Source organism: Protopterus annectens, chromosome 2.part0, assembly GCF_019279795.1.
Source record: "Protopterus annectens isolate FY-2018-M chromosome 2.part0, PAN1.0, whole genome shotgun sequence".
NCBI classification, from domain to species: Eukaryota; Metazoa; Chordata; order Ceratodontiformes; family Protopteridae; genus Protopterus; species Protopterus annectens.
The window spans coordinates 523,674,945-523,696,269 of NC_056728.1; positions in this window are offsets into that span (position 1 = coordinate 523,674,945).

Sequence of the window (21,325 nt, forward strand, 5' to 3'; positions counted from 1 at the left end):
ATCTAGGACCTCTGCAAAAAAATGTTGGGCACATGCGAGATCACGGATGTTGTCAATAACAGCAGAATGAGTAGCCCTCTGGAGCCTCAGACCCTGTATGGTATAATGTTACATACATACCTGCACCTCACTGATGGCCTGAAACATGTGTCTGGTGACACCTGCTGTGGCACTTCTGCCAGGGGCATGATGACCAGCAGCCCTCCTACAAGCACCCCTGTACATCTGCCTGTGTGGTACCTTGCCGGTCATCCGGCTATGCCTGCTGTATACAGACACACTTGCCATAGTACCCACACTGTCCTGTCCCATGCCACCACCCACCAAATGTCCCTCATCTATGGCCACTAGTGGAGGGTATGCATAGGCAATGTGACTTTGTGCTGGGAAGGGGTGTATAACAGTGGGACATCAACCGATGGCAAAGGTTCAGCCACTGACAACCCTGCCTGTGCCTCACCATACCTATCATCATTGTCAGAGCCTGTAAGGACACTAACATCAGGTTGCCTGCAGGAGGGACCCTGACCCACCTCGCCACCTGTGAGGAGAAAACAGAAAATGTACTTTAAGACCTGTACATCATTGCTTACCTCTACACACACACACACACACACACACACACACACACACACACACACACACACACACACACACACACACACACACACACACACACACACACACCACACACACACACACACACGCACACATGCACACATGCACACACACACACACACTTACAGGAGAGATGGCACAAAGATATTACACAGACACTTCATTATCCAAATGTCAACATGCATGACATATGGCACTCAACAGCATGTACAGCAGCTATACTCAATCCCTCTTACCAACATTATACATCTCTGTGATGCATGAGATGTGTTAGTAGGTGATTCTTCTTCCTCTGGAGCACACTGCACACATGTACACAGTACTGTTGTGCACTTATTCAGCACCCTGCCATGTACTGTGCACCATACCTCACAAGTGTACACACCATTGCTGATTGTGCATATGTGCGGCAGTTATGTTTGCTCTGTTGCTCACAGGTCCTATGTGCTTGTCTGACACATACCTGGGTTGATATGAGGACAGATGTCAGTAGTGAATGTCTGAAGTCCGATTTGCAGATCTCATCATCAGCAGTGCATGTATGAGCAATAAAATCCAATTATACTGACAAACTCCAAAGCTTATGGTGGCTATGAGGAGTGTACACACCCTTATTAAGATGCCACTCTCTTCCCTGATATGCCATGGGGTCACAATACTGCATATGATAACACTACACACACCTGATATGTGACATATGACCTGTGCAATCAAATGCAGTATCAAACAAATGTGTTAGATGTGCAGATGTTGATTGGGATGCATACAATATGTGGGTTGCATAAGTGTGGACACCCTTAACATGATGGTTTGTTGCAGCACCGTTTAAGTGAACTACAACAGTCACCATTCCTGGAAGGTGTATACTAGCATGGCCCATCTTCACTTGCCATTATTTGGTCACAGAACCCTACAAATGCCCCCCAACTCTGCCAGATTGCAAGGTCAGCTCATGTGCACAGCCCTTGTAGGTCACATAGTGTCTTCACTATTTCTGTGGAGTCAGGGTTATGTCTGGCACAATGCATGACCTTGACTGTGTTCAGATACAGCCATACTTAGTGAGCTTTGGCTCTATGCTTCAGTTCACTGTTGAGTTTCAGGATGACACCCCTCCCCATCCTCAGACTTTTTGCAGATGCTTGACAACTATGGGCCACACAGGAGTGCAATTTTGCAGTGTCCCAAATTCAGAACACCATGTGTACTGGCCTAGTTCTTGCTAATGAACAGCAAACCTACAAGTGTACACTGGCACCAGCAAGGTATAGATGGGGATGGTGGGCCTGAGGTAGAGTGAGGTGTTGATTGTGCAGCACATGTATCTTTATTAATACTGTCTGTAGGTTTCAGCCTTGGTCTTGGTACACCATTAGACATTGCAACACATGCCTTTGGGAGACTCGATGTTATACATATGCTACCTGTAGAGAGCCCTGGATGATGTCTCCGGTGGAACAACTCTTCCATCTGATTACCCTAACCCATAGGTCACACTTATGCAGAGCCCAGGTAATTGTCAACACAGGTACTACACAGGCAGTGCTTGCTAGACATTCCTGCAAGTCCATCAGTGTTGCTGAATGTGTCTGGACAGCTTCCATGACCAGTTTGCAACAAATGTTGTTATCTGTCTTGGATGGGCATCTGTTTATTTCCTGCACCAATGGTGTCCCATACTTCATCGTCACATACATGCTTGTCTGAACTGTTTGCCATGGTATATGCAATGGCGAGGTAAGACTACCTCTCCCACTCCTGAGTGCTACATTTTGGATATGGGATCCATTCCATGGTTTGTAAGATGTGTGCAAGCCACAGCTGCCTCTGTTGGAGGTGAGTGGGCAAATGTCATGGACACTGAGGACTTATGCTTGATGGAAGGTGCATACTCAAGATGAGTGAATGCTGCAGTACCTCAAAAGCTACTTCCATAATATGTTATTTGGAGTGTGTGCACAGACATGCTTTCATTGTTTGTTAAGGTATGTATTCCCCATATTTGTTGTCCTAATATAGGATTTCATATTACACATTCATTGCTCATATTAGGATCACATTACAGGTTGTAGAAGTTGTGGAATGTGGTATTGTGATATGCTTTTGTGTAGATCTGCAAAAGTTGCCATTGTAATACTGGTATATACACTCACAGTTGTAGCCACTGTATAACGGTAATGTTTCAGACATGTCCTTACTGTAGGCCATGTGTCCCACCATTATGTTCATCTTTGTCCACACATCATGCACTGACAGGTTGTTAATTATACTGCAGGACTCTTACATACCCTTCAGATATGCACACCATGGTCACCACTGTGATGCAGTGCAGTTAACAGCAACAATAAGTGAACATGTACAGCATGTATTATGGGTAGGTGTGTTAAATGTGTGCATGGCAAATGCCATGACCATATCATAGCCGGTGTATTGGCAAACCTGAACAAAAGACCTCCATACTCAACAGCTACAGGCTGCTGCCCCAGAGGTACATCAGAGGAACCTACATAGTTGTGTGAGAGATGTGATGTCAGTAAAAACAAGGTACCAAGGTACTGGTATTGTTACACTACCCCTATGGCCTTGGTTTGGCCAGTGGTATGTTTGTAAACAAGTGTATACTTCAACTGTCTTATAGCTAAATTCTACCTGGTATGCATGTGGAGGGAATGTTTGTTAACAATACCTGACTGTTTCTACACATATTTCCATGTTCTGTGTTAATATTATGCACATTCCTATCAATCTCTTATTGCACACACTCTGGTCAAAAATTGACAACATGGGGGGGTGGAAATGGGACATAGTTTGAATATTGCTCTCATAAACTTGGCGGGGTGATAGAGTGACAGGATTTGTTTTCATATACATTTTTTGAAGGTTTTGAGGTCTGAAAATCAAATGTATGTCATTATCTGCTGACTACAGATCTGAGATCATCCCAATGATTTGCCATGGAGACAGGGGAACAGGCAGAAAATATGAGCCAATTATCTGGACATTCTGAAAGGATGTGTACAGTTGAAAGGTATGATTATGCTTACAGCTTACTACCACTCCCAGGATTCTAACCATGGCTGTGTCTGCTAAAAATACAACAATTTAAGTCATGGTACAGTGTGCTATTTGGATATTGCTGTCGACCTCTTCAGTGTTTTCTGTCTAAGTCTCTCATGGTTGTACAATCTGACCTTGTAATTACAACAGTCTTATACAGACATTCCTAGACATTTTTATTATGTAGCACAGTGTGGGTAACAGTGGTTAATACAACATTACTATTCAGAGAATGCAACACTAAAAATGCCATACAATACCAGACTAAACACTACCACTCCAGGATTTCAATCTTTATTGGCAGGCACAGTTTTCTTATCTGACAGACCTGTGGAGGGAATGGTTGTTGACGCTACCTGAATGTTTTCACACATATTACCAGATTCCGAGTTAATATTATGCACATACCTCTCAATCTGTTAATGCACACACTCTGGTTATAGCTTAACAACATGGGGGTAGAAATGGGACATATTTTGAATATTGCTCTCATAAACTTTTGGTGGGTTGCTAGAGTGACATGTTTGTTTTCATATACATTTTCTGTAGGTTTTGAGGTGTGAAAATCAGATATATGTCATTATTTACTGCCTAAAATTCTGAGATCATCCCACTGATTTGCTAGGGGGACAGGGTAACAGGCAGAAAATATGAGCCAATTTTCTGGACATTCTGAACAAATCTGTACAATCGAGAGGTATGATTATGCATACAGCTTGCTACCACTCCCAGGATTCGAACCATGGCTGTGTCTGCTAAAAATACAACAATTTAAGTCACAGTAGAGTGTGCTATTTGGATATTGCTGTCTTTCTCTTCACTGTTTTCTGTCTAAGTCTCTCTTGGTTGTACAATCTGACCTTGTAATTACAACAGTTTTAGCACAGTGTGGGTAACAATGTGGTTGTGTATTTGAGATATCTGGATGACCTATTTATTGCATGGAATGGCCCTGAAAATGATATAGTAGAATTTGTCAGCTACATCAATGGTAGTACTACTTTTCTGTAATTTACACACAATGTGGATGTAGTACAGATATCTTATCTGGATGTTTTGTTGACTAAAACTGAGGATGTTATTTTGAAATCAACTATTTTTAGAAAGTCAGCTTATTCAAATAGTATATTACATTTCAATAGTAACCATCCTTTTCACATCAAAAGTGGTATCATCAAGGGGCAGTTGGTTAGAGCAGCCTGGATGGTTTCCACTTGCGAGGATTTTCTTGAGGAATGCGGCCATATGTGTAAAACGTTTATGGACAGGGCTTATCCTATACGTTTAATTAATAATATCAGATAAGAAGTTGTTGACAAACGGTTAAAAGGATTTTATAAACCAATTTTGTTGAACCCACATGAGAATGTTATTGGCTTAGAGATGTTTGATTATAGCTGGGGTGGAAGTTATTTCTGGTGATCAGGAGAGGCCCTTTGTGTCTGATGTAGAGGTTGTGTCCATTGGGTCTGAACGTGTGGAGAAGGGTGGTATTTCCTGCCCCTTTGTATCCACTTTTTCGAGTGATAGTTATGTGATGCAAGATATAGTCAGTAAAAATTGGAACATTTTAAGAAGTGATCCTGTTATGAGGGCCTTCTTTAGTGAGCGCCCAGAGTTTGTGTTTCGGTGGGTCAGGAATATTAAAAATATGTTGGAACGGAATAAGGAGTTTGAGTCACGAGGTAAAATGTCATGCTGCAGTATGTGTAGCCAGTGCAGGTACATTTTGACTACAACTAAGGTGAGGATATGTAGTAGGGAGATAGTTATTAAAGGAATATTCAATTGTCACAGACAAGGAGTAGTATATGCTACATTGTGCTCCTCATGTCCGGGCTTTTACGTTGGGAAGACCCAACAAAAATTGAGCCAACGTATATATGAACATATGTATGAGATTCGTCGGTGGGATGAGAAGAATGCCCTATATAGGCGTATTAAGAGATTTCCTGACCACAATTTTAAATTTGTGGTAATACAGAAGATCAAGCAGGTGGATTGAGGTGGCCCTTGGAAATTGTGGTTGGAAGACAAAGAGGTTTGGTGGCAGGTTATTCTTAATGCTCATGTTCCCCCCGGTCTAAATGATGCTATTTCCATTAGTAGTAAATTGAAACTCCGGGTGTTGGATAGATTTTATATATATATATATATATATATATATATATATATATATATATATATATATATATATATATATATATATGTATATAGATATATATAAAAATATATATATATTTTTTTTTTTCTTATATTTTTTTTATATATAACATGGATGTATTTATTTCATTTATGTGTATATATATATATATATATATATATATATATATATATATATATATATATAAAACTTGTTATGCAGTTATAGTATGAACATTCATATTTTGTGATTTTTTTATATACTTTTTTTTGATATACATATTTTTATAATTAATTTAGTTTTTCATGAATTTCATATGTATTCATTTTTTATTTATATGTATGTTTTTTAGTCAATTGAACTAATAGTTATTTTTAAGCTGATAGGCTTGGTTTAAATTTTGTATTCATTGTAATTAATGAATGAATGTTGGTGTGTGGTTTTTGCATATATATGTTGAATGTGAAGTTCATGTTGTCTGATGAAGTTTGGTCTGTTTACCTTACGAAAGCGCTAACTTTGATTTTTACTGAGTGTTTTGCAGTAAACAGTGTGTTCCATATTTTTAGCTGTGTGGTTTCTTCTTTTTCTCATTTGGTTCCTATTGTTAGTTGTTCATGGCTCCATGTTAGTTTAAGAGCACAGGCAGCGCACCTTCATGAATATGCAAGGCGTGCTGCAGTGCTGTACAGCAGCAGTCCCTGCCATGAAGGAATAGCTCATTCCTGCATGGCTGCTTGCTGAATCCCAGGGACAGTCTATATATCAGAACCATCTTGATGAGATTTTATAAAAAACATGGTCCACATTGTGAAGGTAGTCACCAAGATTTGAGGATGAATTCAATTCAAGAACACTACTGCCCTTTCCATTCTGATTTTATCATCTCTCCACTCAGAACCTGTTTTATCATCTCTCCATTCAGACCTCTCTCTAAATTCACAGATGTCATGGAAGAACATATACTGCACACTGCCAAAACAGGGAGGATAGCACAGTCTGTTTTGATAGCATGATGTATTATGGTAGTGATTCAGAAACTGCTAAGATTAATACCCTTATTAATGAAGTGCCATGCTATGATCCCTGAATTTGCATTAATAAAAATGGCATCTCCAGTTTACAGAAGACCACAGTTAAATGACAATCATTGAATTAGGGCATTACTGAATAAGGACACTGTATTTTAAAATAGGTGATATAGGCATGTTGAGGAAAGACAAGACACCACTTAATGTAACCATACACTATAGTGAGCACCTCTAATGGGTGATAGCATCAGAATCGATGATAAACATCTATATGTATGTGAACACATCACAATGCAAAGACACAGACATGTCCAGATGTGAGTGAATGGTGCTCACCAGTGTCAATGTGCAAAGATTGCAAGTCATGCTATAAATGGAAAGATAGTCCCTGTGGTGGAGGTGAGGCATGCCAATACATTTTATGGAGAGAAAGACACTGCACAGTGTATTACAGGGATTCATTACAGTGAAGCAAGAAGAGTTGTCATGATAACAAGCCTATAGTTGCAGTACTTATAGGAAAGGCAGGAAGTAGCACATCACAACTGGGGATTGTTAAGTGGGTAACATGTGGGGTTGGGGGCACCTTACATATATATGGGACATCCACAGTCAACCATGCAAACACACACTGACCAACATGTACAAATTATAGGTATATGTAATTTGTCATGGATTCATGGGAGAGGCAATGACTGGAAAAGTTCATCACCCAAGACACCCGGGTGTCACTGTAAGCCATCTATGACATGGCACATGGACTCTGGTAAAAGATAAAGCAGACAAGCCTTTTCATGAGCAAGTTTTGATAGGGAGTGGAAGAGGAAATCAGTGTTGTGTGTAGCCCTAATAGAAGTGAGCATCACTTTCAGCTGTGGGTAAATGATATGATATTACATGGCAAGACCAAGGCACAGGGTATTTCCAGGGACATGACCACTTCACAAAGTGAACCATCACTTTGTATTTCCTTCTTTTAGTGGTTATACTTTAGAGGGCCTAGCACAAGGGCAGCATATGCCTGATGTCAGCAGGTAATTTGTGGCTGACAATGACACAGTGGCACTGTCAGCAACACTAACAGTGGAAGCCTGACACACACACACACACACACACACACACACACACACACACACACACACACACACACACACACACACACACACACACACACACACACACACACACACACACACACACACACACCACACACACACAAACACAACATAGGCTACAACACCTCTCAGTGGCAACTAACATATATGTGCCTTGTAATGCTTCACTAGGGCAGCTCAATAGGCTGCTGATACCCACTCCCATAGTTCTACACCATCACTATCCCTAAAAGGAGACAGAGTGTTACACTTACATATTGTTATAGTGCTGGTCATGGAAGCCATGCATCTGATATCTTCTAACAAGGGACACTGCATTAGGTTACAAAAATATGCTACTATAGCTCTGTACTGTCCCTGTCACAGACCACATCAAGCCTTGAGACCACAAGTCAATTCCTATAAATTATCAATGTTTGCAACTCTACATCTCCACCCCACCTCTGGATGATGTGATTCTTGACTCTCAACATCCTGTAATCAGACTATATGGCTATCACATTTACCTCTCATAACTCTGTTCCACATATCATTGCTGTTACCTGTCACTGTGTTACTTTCTACCTGTACAAATGATGGTGACTTTGCACCCATAATGTTAGTGGATAAGGTAATGCCTCCTGCACAGTGATGCCAGTGCACTCCCTATATTATATACCCTGGATTAGATAATTCATGCAATATTTATTCTGTGTCTTCTGTGTCATGACCCATAATTGTGGATTATACCTCAATGCTTTGCAAATTCTCCAGCACACTCTACCAGTCTCTGCCTTGCATGGGGTCCTGTTGCTGCTGCCTGCTCCTCTTTAGACTGACTGCCCTGATCCTCATTTTCTGCTCTAACAAGTATGCAGTCCCTGCTGGTATGGTTCTCTGATGCTGATACTATCTCCACATAGCCATGGTGTACAAAAAGACAAACACGACAAATATCTGACTACAGGTCATTGATGAATTCTGTAGTGCCCCAACAGGCTCATTAGGGCAGTGGAACCATCATTTAAATAGAACAAACACTCTTTCCTCAAGTGTTCTATGTCTATGCATGAGTAGCATTATATGTCATCTCTATCACAGATAAGGGTTTCTGATGAAGAGGCTCATCATCCATTATTTTAATGCATATCCAGCATCCCATGTAACTCACTACATGACACCATTGTACATGGCCTGCTACCTGATTACTTGGTAACTGTATGTAACGGGCTCTGCACCCACCTACCGGTAAACCTATTGAGTAGATTGTTCTGTGGAAAGACACCATGCACATAGCATTGGTAAAGGGTGAACCTATGCTAGATTTCAATATTAAGGGAACTGCCTGGGTGGTTAATGAGGTAACCATTTGATATTTCAGCATTTATTAGTGCACGTCTAGGAACAGTGAGACTGAATGACTGAAAATATCGACTTTCGCATACTGATGTTCCTAGGAGGTATGACGTATATGTTCACTGAGGTATAGTTATGTCAGAATTGGTATAAGATTGAGGGATTTGTAGAGTTTTTCCTGCCACATAAAGGTGCAGAGTGGTTTGCCACCCTGCAAAAATAACTTTAAAGGAGAACAGTGAAGTTTGTCATTCACTGTTCTCCTGTATTTTCTGTAATTATTTTTTCATAATTTCATGACTCATACATACGAGTCTTTAAATTACATTAGGGAGCTGGTGCATATGGACATATCACAAATGATATCTTTTGCATTGCACACTACATGGCACTTAGGGAAGTGGAAGCTATTATGGCTGATATATCTGTCACTCTTTCAACCAAATGAGGCAGTGATAGCAATGTTTGTTCAATAAATCAATTCTAGCACCCTTGGGAAATGGACAATATCATAGAACACCTGTATAGTGGTGGTTCTTCTCTCTGTAGTCCTTGACAGCCATATACATTCTTCAATATGGTAAAGCATGATATAGATGATCCTTGAGGCTGATGCTTGTGAAATTCCTAGTGTGTGCCCCATTGGTTGTTTGAAAGTTTCTCATAGCTAGGATGGCTAAAGCTACCTTACCTTAGTGCCCAGTGTGATGTGGACTCTGGGCACTAACTTTGATTTGTATGTTGATACAATTTGGCAAGTTCCCACCTGGCATTCTTATTCTTGAGAAGTAGTCCACTGTCTGCCGGACATCCAAATGATAGTATGTTAATCACTGGCAGTACCATCTTCATTGGTGCTGTGGGCAAAAGCATGCGCATCATGGGAACTGCTTCTGAACTTGTCCATTAACACATGGTATCTGCTATAGCTGTTGATTATATTATAGCATGCTTTATACTGTCAGCTCTTGATGATCAGAAAAGGTGATCATCTGGACATCGTGTGCTTGCTTTATGAATCACTCCACCATCTTTGATGGAATCATTTGAATATTTGCTGTCCTTCATTTGCATTTAGTACTTCTCCATATCACTATGTTGTTGTTTGTATACCTGAATACTATAATATTGTTCATGTAATGCAACTGTTCTGTTTGCATCTCTGAATCACCCTCTCCTTGGGTATTGGTTTTGTTCATGCTATTAGAAAACACCGCACTGTCAATTAATACCAAATGTACACATGTATGCATGAACACACACACACACGCACACACACACACACACACACACACACACACACACACACACACACACACACACACACACACACGCACAAAACCTCATGTCTGCCTCTGTCTTTCATTCTGTATGTCTTCCCTACCCGATCAGTCATTAAATTCACAAATGAGGTAAAATAACACAATACAGTAAGCCACAGGAAGGCAATATGCAAATAAATTACTAAATTTTGTTTAAAATAAAAATAAAATGTCATGCTAAGTGGATTTTAAACATTTTTTAGAGATTTCTCAAAGAGCAGTATTATTGCCGCTTTGGTTCACTTGAATATTAGATAGAGAAATATTGCCAGGTAACCTTGAACTACCATTAATGTGTACTTCAGGAGATCCTCTAACCCACTGAGCTTCATTAAGATATTTTAATGAGGTTACGCCTATAAATAATCTGTTATAGTTATAGTGTGCAGCTCTTCCATGCACTATAAATGTTGAAAATCTGACAGAAAAAGAAGCAGATATGTTTATCCTTTGAAATGGAATACTTTTCCATTCAACGGCTCAATTTTTTGAGGAGCTGTACTTTATTCCACCCAGGTAAACTGTCTTGCTTATGACGGTGAAACTACCTAATTAGATGTGTGGTGCATCCAGAACTGTATAACAATGATACTAAACAAAAATACTTCTGTACATGAAAAGCACGCAATATACTAAAGTAAATTTCCAGTTTTTAGAGAATTTTGAATTAGAGCTGTGCAAATACATGCTGGCATTTCTGACCTGAAATTTTTCAAAACAGCAATGATTTAATGCAGGGGGATCAGGATACCCAACCTGCTGAAACAGTAACAGTAGTATTGTATATATTTTAGGTACTCCAGCAAACAGATTTTATCTGATTCTGTCTCTTGTGTCCTACACAAAAACAAATATTGCTTGGCAGAGAAAAAATATTCATAACCATGATTTTCATGTAATTTTAAACAAAGAAAAAGTTAATGATTTATTCTTTCTCTAGAAGATAAAAGAAGTCTGGTATTCCATAGAGAACATTGGCTGCATGATTCTGACACTGCAAGTTGCCAGTAGAACTGAGCATTAACTTTTAATTCTTGAATTCTATCTATTCTTGTCACTGTTATATAGTAAAGAAAATATAAAGAAAAGGAAATAATTGCTTGTTGAAAACAAATGTATATAATTGTATTTTTGTTTGTACACAGTAAAATCTTTAAGAAAAATGAACAGTTAATGTTTGAAAAATAGCAGAAGTTATAAAATATATATGAACAGTGAAAGGCTGTGGAAAAGTGAGAACTTACCGAACTATGTGTTTTTTATGAAGACTAATAACTACATTTAAAGAATGGACAACATGTACATCGCCACGCTGCTTGGAGAACACATGTCTTTTTTTTTCATTTCTCCAAGTCTTTTGGGTTTCTAATACCATGACGGGACTGGGCCCCATTCCTAAGTCAAAATACAATTAAAGTTCATGAAATTAGTATTGTTTCAAACTTTGATGTTAGCCAAAAGTGCTCTTTGCAGCACCTGCAATGTGCCCAGTAATGATTCCTTCTTCAATTTGTATGGGGTTACATGAATTGGTAACATATCTAAATACGATTGAAGATTCTTTTTAGAAGACCAGTTGCTCCTACTGCTATTGGAACTGTTTGGTTATCTTTCTTCCACATTGCTCTCATTTCTGCCTGCAGATCCTGATATTTTATGACTTTGTGTCTCTCTGTATGCAGGACACTGTAGTCACTGGGTGTGGTGATTTAAATAATTAATGCTACTTTTGTCTTGTTTTCATGGACCACTATATCTGGTTTTCTAGAATCTGTCTTTTGAACCATTGGTCATGGATGATCCTATGTGATATAAACTTCATAATTTTCTATAATGCTTGGTGGCTCATGTTTCCAGTGTTTTTCAGCCACTTCTGCCCCGTAATGCTTGCACAGTCCCCAGTGCAACAGTCTTGCCACATTATTATGCCTTTCTGTATACAGTCCTTCTGCCATTAGTATGTCACAACCAGCAACTGTGTGCAACTGTTTCCAACTCCGTTCTACAAAACCTATATTTGTCTGTATTTCCCACATGTTTAATGGAGTTTGTAAACCAATATGTACACAGCCCACTATCTTCGGCCGTGAATATTAACCTTTCATCTCTTGGTTTTAATTTGCCTCTCCTTAATCATTCCTGTGCTCATTCCTGATAACATGAGGGTCTTCCAGAAGTTTTCTGTACTTGCAACTATATGCATTTTTCACAATTCATGCCTTCTCATCTGGTCCATTACCTTATATTCTTTCTTTTGTTTTTTGACACATTCAGTTGCTGCCTGATTTTAACTACTTCTGGTTTGATTTCCATTCCTGCCTAATGCCAATATGCTTCTGCTAGATTAAGAAGAGAAGTCATCTTAGATTTATTCTCCTCATGTTTCAAAACTTTCAGTGTGTTTCTATCTTGTGAGGTCAGCAGATAAGTGTGGAGTCCCACGATTGCAAATCTATACATGTAATCAATTTCAAGGAGGCCCATCTCTCCTTCAGAACGGGGAATATATAACCTTGGTATGCACTGATTTTTATAAATCATTTGATGAGCATGAAGCATCCTTCTTGTTTTCCTATCTAATCTAGCCAACATGTTTTGGAGCCAGTCAGTCACTCCAAAATTGTAAGTTAGGACAGGAAGAACAAATTGGTTTATAGCTTGGATTTTATTCCTAGATGTCAACTATGTTTTCAGAATTAATTTAAGTCTTCTAAAGTATTCATTACTAAGTTTTATTCTCATTTGTTCATGTTTAATTATTGATCCTTCATCAAGTCCCAAATATTTATACACTCCCTCTTGCTCAAGTTCTTTTATATTACATTCTTGCCTCAAACCGATGTTTTTCTGGTGCTGCAGTTTTCCTGCTTTAAAGGTTGCGTTTGCGCATTTATCAAGACCAAATGACATTCATATATCATCTGAAAAAGTTTGACAACTTACAGTTGTGCTTTCAGTTCCTCATCTGATGAGCTATTCAGTTTTAAATTATCGACAAAGACAAGATGAAAAGTTGTTGCACTTTGTTATTTTCTAGGAACCAAATTATAGCCATGGCCTAAGCTGTTAAGTAGACACCTTAATGGATTAAGGGCAAAGCAGAATAGCAACAGTGACAGAGAGTCACCTTGGAATAGCCCCCTTTAAATTTTTATCCCTGACATAATAATTTGTCCTTTATTATGGCTTAATGCAAAGTGGTCTGCCACTGTTTCATGGTCACTATAATGTAGTCGATCAGTGTAGGGTGTATCTTATACATTTTTAACCACTCTTTTATCCATGAATGCGGGATACTATCAAGTTTTTTTTGTAGTCAATCCATGCCATACTTAGATTCTTCCTCTTTTTACAGTTTTCCACTATGACTTTATTTAACAACAAATGATCCTTTGTTCCATATGACTTTCTTTTATTGCCCTTTTGCTCTACAGACATAATTGAATTTTCTTCTAAATGACTATAAACTCTGTCAGCCTCTATTCCCATATATAGTTTATACGTTTTCGGAAGGGAAGTTATTGGTCTATAATTTTTAGGGTAGCTTGTAAGTTCACTCTTAAGTAGGAGCATTGTTTTCTTTCTGTTAGGCAAGTTGGTGTCTGTTCGGAGTGCACATATAAATAATTCTTATTCATGGCTAAATCTTTGTGCAAAGATGTTAATACTTTTAGCCAAAAATTAGGTACTGCATCTGGGCCTGGGGTTTTCCAATTAGTGGCTTTTCTTAACTATGTTTCAATCTCTCTGGCTCTTAATTCATCCCATTTCATATCTTGTACCATTAAAGTTCTTATTCTTTCTTTTACTTCTTCTATCCATTTAGCATCTTTATTATGTTCCACATGATCTTCATGGATACTTCTCCAAAATGTATCTATTTCTTCTTTTTTTGGTGGTCTTTCAATTCCTTTTACCTTGTTTCCCAATTCTCTAAAAAACGTTTTTGGGTCATCAAAAAATTGCATATTTTGTACATTTCCTTTATATTTTTCTGCATATCTTCTAAGTTTTTCACCTGTGCTGAGATTTTTAGTTTGTTATTTGTGATACTGCATGAATAAACCTGATCTGTTCTAATACTGCACATTGCTTTAATCACGTCTATCTTTCTTAGTATTTTTGTTGATCTGTTCCCTCATCTATATTCCTCTAACAATGACAATTCTTGTCTTAATTGCTTTATAGTTTTCTCTATTCAATACTTCCATAATGGTATTTGATTTCGCCCCTTCCTTTCCCTTACTACCTTGTGTTCTTGTGGTAGAACTTTATCAGTTATTAATTTAGCTGCACAGTAATATAGCCTGTTTACTTCTGTTATATCGCATGGATCTATATGGATAGTCCTAATTACTGTGTTCATTTGTTATATCAGACTTCTGACTTTTTGAGTTTTATTGACTTTCTGCTGTCTACTTCTTTCAATTGAACTCAATATGTCTATCTATGTCTATTAAATCAAGCAAATTTTCTCTTAACTCATTTTCTTTTAAACTGAGAGCACATTCTTTGTTCTCCATTTCCTGCAGGCATTCCATAGAAAGCTCTAGCGCATCTTCCTGTGGATCATTCTCTTCAATTTCATCCTGTGCCATCCATTGCTCTATCATATGGGAACTGACTGGCCTATCACTACTTAACATTGACTGCATCAACATTTCCAAAGACTCCTGTTCCTTCCCTTGCTGTCCAGCTTCAAGTCAACATTTATACTGGTTTCCTGTGGAAGGCTCCAAAATAACTTCATATGGCACCTGACCGATTGCTTCCCATTCCACTGGTTTCCCTTAATTTGGATATCCATTGCTCTATCCTGTTGTGGTGCTTTATGAATTAGATTTCTACATTGAATCTTTCACTTCACAGGTACTCCATAACCTCATTTCTATTTCTTTAACTTCTCCATTAATAATCTCCTTTTCTCCTTTTCGTCTTTGTCTTCTTATTTTTTGCATTGTAAAGTTCTCCATGTCTGGATTCCTTTGCCTGTATTTCTTTCCAAATATCTTTGGTGCTGCTCTTTTTGTATTGGTTAGTTTTGCTTTTTCCTTTGCATAAATATTACACCATATTAAATCTCTTTTCCTTTCCCATGTCCATATTTCTTCTTCAGATATCTCAAGATCTTCCTGCTTCTCCTTACTTTGGGGACTCACTCCATCATGCTGTGATGTAACCTGTGTTAGACCTTCTACACCAAATCCTTCACTTTACAGGCACTCCATAACCAACTTCCATTTTTTTAACTTCTACTTTACTAATCTTCTTTTCTGCATTCCCCTTTTGTGATATTATTTTTTATTGTGAAATTTTCCATATCCAAATGCATTTGCCTGTATTTCTCTTCAATCATCTTTGGGGCTGACTTCTTTATATTGATTAATTTGGCTTTCTCCTTTGCATAAATATTGTACCATTTCAAATCTCTCTTTATTTCCCATGTCCATATTTCTTTTTTATACTTTTCAAAAATCTCTAGGTTTTGTTGTTTATATTTTCGCACTTCCTCAGATGCCTCTTTTTCTAAACAGATCAAAGTTTCTTGATCTATATACTGTTTCTCACAAACCTGTCGTATTAATGAATGCACATTTTTATTTGAAGTTTCTGACAGTTTTTCTTGTGGAAGTATTTTTCTTTCCTCTAATTTCCTTCTTAATCATTTTGTGTATCTTGTGTCTAGAAATTCAGTTTTTTTTCCATAATAGTAACAATACATAATTTATTTCTTCAATAGTCCACCTTATTGTCTTTATGTTTCTTCTTTGGCCTATCTGTTTTTGTGATTTTTGTGGACTACTACTTCCTTCTATAATGGAAGATTCTTACCCTGGGCCTGACCTGACCCCATTGTAGGAATGTTTCTGTATTTTCCAGTCCTGGCACCAGTATGGCTATCAGGATTCAGGACTGAGCACTTTTTTATCCTGGGTCTTGTGCACCCAGCTATCTTTTTTAATTTTTAACCTACTACTGTCTATGATATATGCTATATAAATACTGTCTATATATCAGTGTTGTCTTGGTGAGATTTTGTGAAAAAAGGGTCCTCCTCATGAAGGTACTCACCAAGACTTGCTGATGAATTCAATTTCAACAATACTACCCCTTGCTGGCTGACTTATCGTCTTTCTATTTGGACAAATGTCCTGTAGGAGGGTGTTAATGTACAAGTAATGCCTAATAAAAATGAGTGTAGCACTTCATAGCAGTTAAACTGCCATGGGGCTCTGGCTGAAAGAAAATTATCAGTTAATATTATTTTATGCTCACTAAGCAGAACTTTTGTTACTTAGCAAGTGTAAAATAAAAAAAAAATTGAAAAGTGCGTGTGTGTGTGTGTGTGTGTGTGTGTGTGTGTGTGTGTGTGTGTGTGTGTGTGTGTGTGTGTGTGTGTGTGTGTGCTTGTGTGCGTGTGTGTGTGTGTGTGTGTGTGTGTGTGTGTGTGTGTCACATTTTAAACTCACTAAGTAGTGATTTTGTTCTTTAGTGAGTGTAAAATGAAAATAAATGGATAATCAAACAAAAAAAAAAAGAAAAGTATGGATATGTGTATGTGTGCGACTGTGTGTATGAGTGTGTTTACATTTCTGTCTGCATGTGTGAGTGAGTGTATGAGTCCTTGCTTGCATGAAAGCAAAAGCACAGTACGTGTGTGTGTGTGTGTGTGTGTGTGTGTGTGTGTGTGTGTGTGTGTGTGTGTGTGTGTGTGTGTGTGTCTATGTGTGTGTGTATGTGAGACAGAGGCTGAGCAGTGAATGCAAGTTATTTAAAATTAAGTGGTGTGCATACCTCTGAACCTCTTAGCTCAAGAAATCCAGATAAAGCCTAAAATAATGTGGAGCAAAGGCTGAAAAATAGGGACATGTTTAAAATATTGCTGTTATACAATTAGAAAGTTGCTGTGATAACAGGATTTATGTTAACATGCATTTTCTTAATTATGTTAAAGTTTGAAGCGCAAATATAATTCATTATTTAATTACTTCAATATCAATGATTTGCCAGCAGACCCCAAATTTTATGAAGAACAGATAAAAAATGAGGCAAAAAAATGTTGAGATCTTGTAAAGTCTGGACACTTGAGAGGTATGGAGGAAAGAAACTCGTAATGTCCAGCATTATTATCCAAGTGTAATCATGTGTGTTTTTAAAGGCACATGTTTGTGTGTGTGTGTGTGTGTGTGTGTGTGTGTCTGTGTGCGTCTGTGTGTGTCTGTGTGTCAAGGAGAGAGAAAGTGTGCATGTAGACATTAAATACTTACCAAACTTATATTCTGGATGTGAAGTACTTCCTCCAGCAACAGGTAATAAACTACAGCACGTCTGAAACATTAGGCGGAGGAACTATTTTACATCAGAAATATTAAAAAATACATACAATAATTAAAAAAAAACAAAGACAAACAAATGCATAACCAATTTAACAGATAGTCCATTCTCTAAGTGCAAAAATGCCATCCAAGGTATGGGTTATTGTGTAACTAATGCCCTTCCTGGGGTGTAAAAGCCCTCCAACTGTGGTGTTGGGCCTAAGAACACCCCTGAATAGGCAGCATTTCAGCAATAATGCACACTGTTTGGCATTATTGCTTGCATAATACACTGATTTTAGGATGTGCTGTGAGCATTTCTTCAGAATATATGAATGTAATTTTGGATGGTAGCAGTTGCCTATCTAGGATACCTGTGTTTACAGCTACTTCCTTTAGCAGAATCTTTTTGTCTCATACCTGCTGCCACTATTTGTCCCATTGCTGCATTGAGTTCTTCATCATTATCTAAAAGGAATTACATTCCAACCATTCACCACACCTTGTGAGAAATATTGCAATTTAATTTCCATCCTGAATCAAACCATAGAGAATCTGCAGCTCTTTCTTCCAAGTTCTTTATGCTCTAAATTCAATCTCCTTCATCCTACTGCTCATCATAGTGAATGCACACAGCATTCAGTTATTGTTTCAATTTTTTTTCCAACTGTACATGTTGAGGATAACTAGTAAGGCTGCATAAGTCATAGTCAAGTCCTGACTGACGTGAAAAGTTTGCAGATATTAATTCATACCTTTTCTTCTTACATCATCATTTGTAGCCATACTACATTGGCCTTAATGCAAATACAAACTGATTGGTATTACAGATGAAATATAATTGAATGAAGGCCACAGGTGTGCTGGTTCCAACTCTTTTGCACTCTAGAAATGCCAGGACTATAAACACATCTCTCCTTGACTGCTTTCTTCTCTCAGTCCAACAGCCATTTCATGGCATAAACTATTACATGCCCCAGATCACAACATGATCATATTTTATTCCAGCATCCTGTGAGGTACCTATTATTAGGCAATGCTGATGTCTAGTACAGTAATGACACAGAGACATTACTGATCATGTCTTATATTATTCATTCATGGTATGAATGAAGTTGTGCTTGCATTATTTGTGCTACTTAAAGGCATGCTTCCTTACATTCAGCAACTTCAAAGTAGTGGGCAATGTCACCACTCTCCTATTCAGCACCTTTTCCATTAGCATTTCTACTGTCAGCCTTAAGGTGACTAATCAAAAAATGCATTTGTTACTTCTTGTACTCATTTCCTTAATCAGAAATACAACAGCCATCACTTGCTCTTCTTACACCCAAAATTTGATTATGATTGCCCTCTTTATCCGTGTCATGGTCAAGAGGGAATTGAAACCAGTCTTGGGACTCGGTGAGTACAAGGCAGACAGACTAAACTTGGGCAGGATACTAGCCTGTCTGCGGATATATGTATACACACACACACACACACACACACACACACACACACACACACACACACACACACACACACACACACACACACACTTTCTTACATGTGGCAATGTGGCATGCATGGATTTACTATACGCTCCTAAAGTTAAACCGTCAATATGATTACCACCAAAGACATTTTCCCAGACTGAATATACACTGCATGTTTGTAGAAAATCACAAAAACATTTTTTTTGCAGAAGCAAGCTCCCCTGCACCCCCAGCATGGAAAACTTCTCCCCACATCCAATTCTTTATATTCCACGGTTGCAAATGCTCCAGGAAAAAGAGAAAATACCATCTAAGGGGGAAACACAGCTCAAACTGTATTGAACTCCCACCTTGGCAAACACATTGACGAAGCTGATGCTTTGGGGAAATTGTCTCTTGTGGTATATTTTCAGATCTAAGTTCAAACAGATGCAGATCTTCCAGCACTCCTACCTGTAGTTTGGATGACTGTGAGTTTCCAATGGCATTTCTTTGGAATGAGGAGGAGAACTAGAGCATTTGTTGAAAATGCAAAAACGGAGGTGTCTAGTGCAAAAAAAACCCTCCAATACAGAAAATAATTTGCACTATGAGGAACCAGTGATGCCTTCTTAGAGTGTGAATAACACAGCAATTTTTAATAAACCAACACATTAGCACTAAAAATCACACAGCATTTTTGTCCTAGTACAAGGACTTCATCAGATGCTGACCCAGCCATATTTTCCTACTTTTATGACCAACTGATTAATGACATCCTTTCCTCTAAAGACAATTAATGAAAAATCTGTCAGTAATATATACCATTTCTATGAACAGAATGCCGCTCTTTAACAAGCAATTGAGATCTTCTCAATAAACTCTTCATCATAAAATACTTAACCTTGTTCCTAATCAAAAATAGCATACCTATTTCATAAACCAGAAACAACTCACTATTAATAATAATAATAATAATAATAATAATAATAATAATAATATCATACTACAAATGTGCACACTATTAGTAGAAGGGAAAAGACAATTCTAACCAATATATATATAGTATATAAATGAATAAAAACTGTCATACTGATTAAATAAAGTAAAAATTAGTTGTCTAGATGATAAATAATTTATGACAAAAAACAAACAAAAAAGGCAGACACTGGATTTTTAAGTATAAAAGGTTAGCGCTTCGGTCAAGTTTTATTCCACTCAACCTCTTCAGACAAAAGTGAAGCAAGACAAATTAGTTTAAATACCACAACTAAAAGGTCACATGGCATACTCATCCATTAATTCTTAAAAACATACACACATATTTAGCATTAAATAAAATGCCACTTATATCTTTAAAAACTTATTAACACTTAAGGCATACATCCTAAATACACATTCACTAAACTACCTAAGTAGAAATTCATTAATCATTTATACGCTGAAACATGAAAATTGTCACTGGAAACAAAGCACCACAAGATAAGAAATATGAGGGAGATGAAGAAGGGGGAGGTTGAGAATGGTGTACGTGCAAAGTAACAAATAGTCATCTTTGTAAACTTTTCATCTTTAACACACTGGCTATAGAGCACACATCATTCAAATGACCATTGCCATGTGACCTTTTAGGTGTGGTATTTAAACTAATTTGTCTTGCTTCACTTTTGTCTGAAGGAGTTAAGAGGAATAAAACTTGATGAAAGCGCTAACCTTTTATACTTGAAAATCCAGTGTCTGCCTTTTTTGTTTGTTTTTTAAATAATTTATGACCTTATCAATAACTTTGAAAAAGCTTTATAAAAAGTTTTAAAATGCTGTCTAAAAAACTATCTTAAAAAAACATAAGCAAGAATGACTAAATATTTAAAACATATACAGTGTTGCAATGTGCAAATCTGCAAAAAGCACCAAAGAAACACCAAAACACT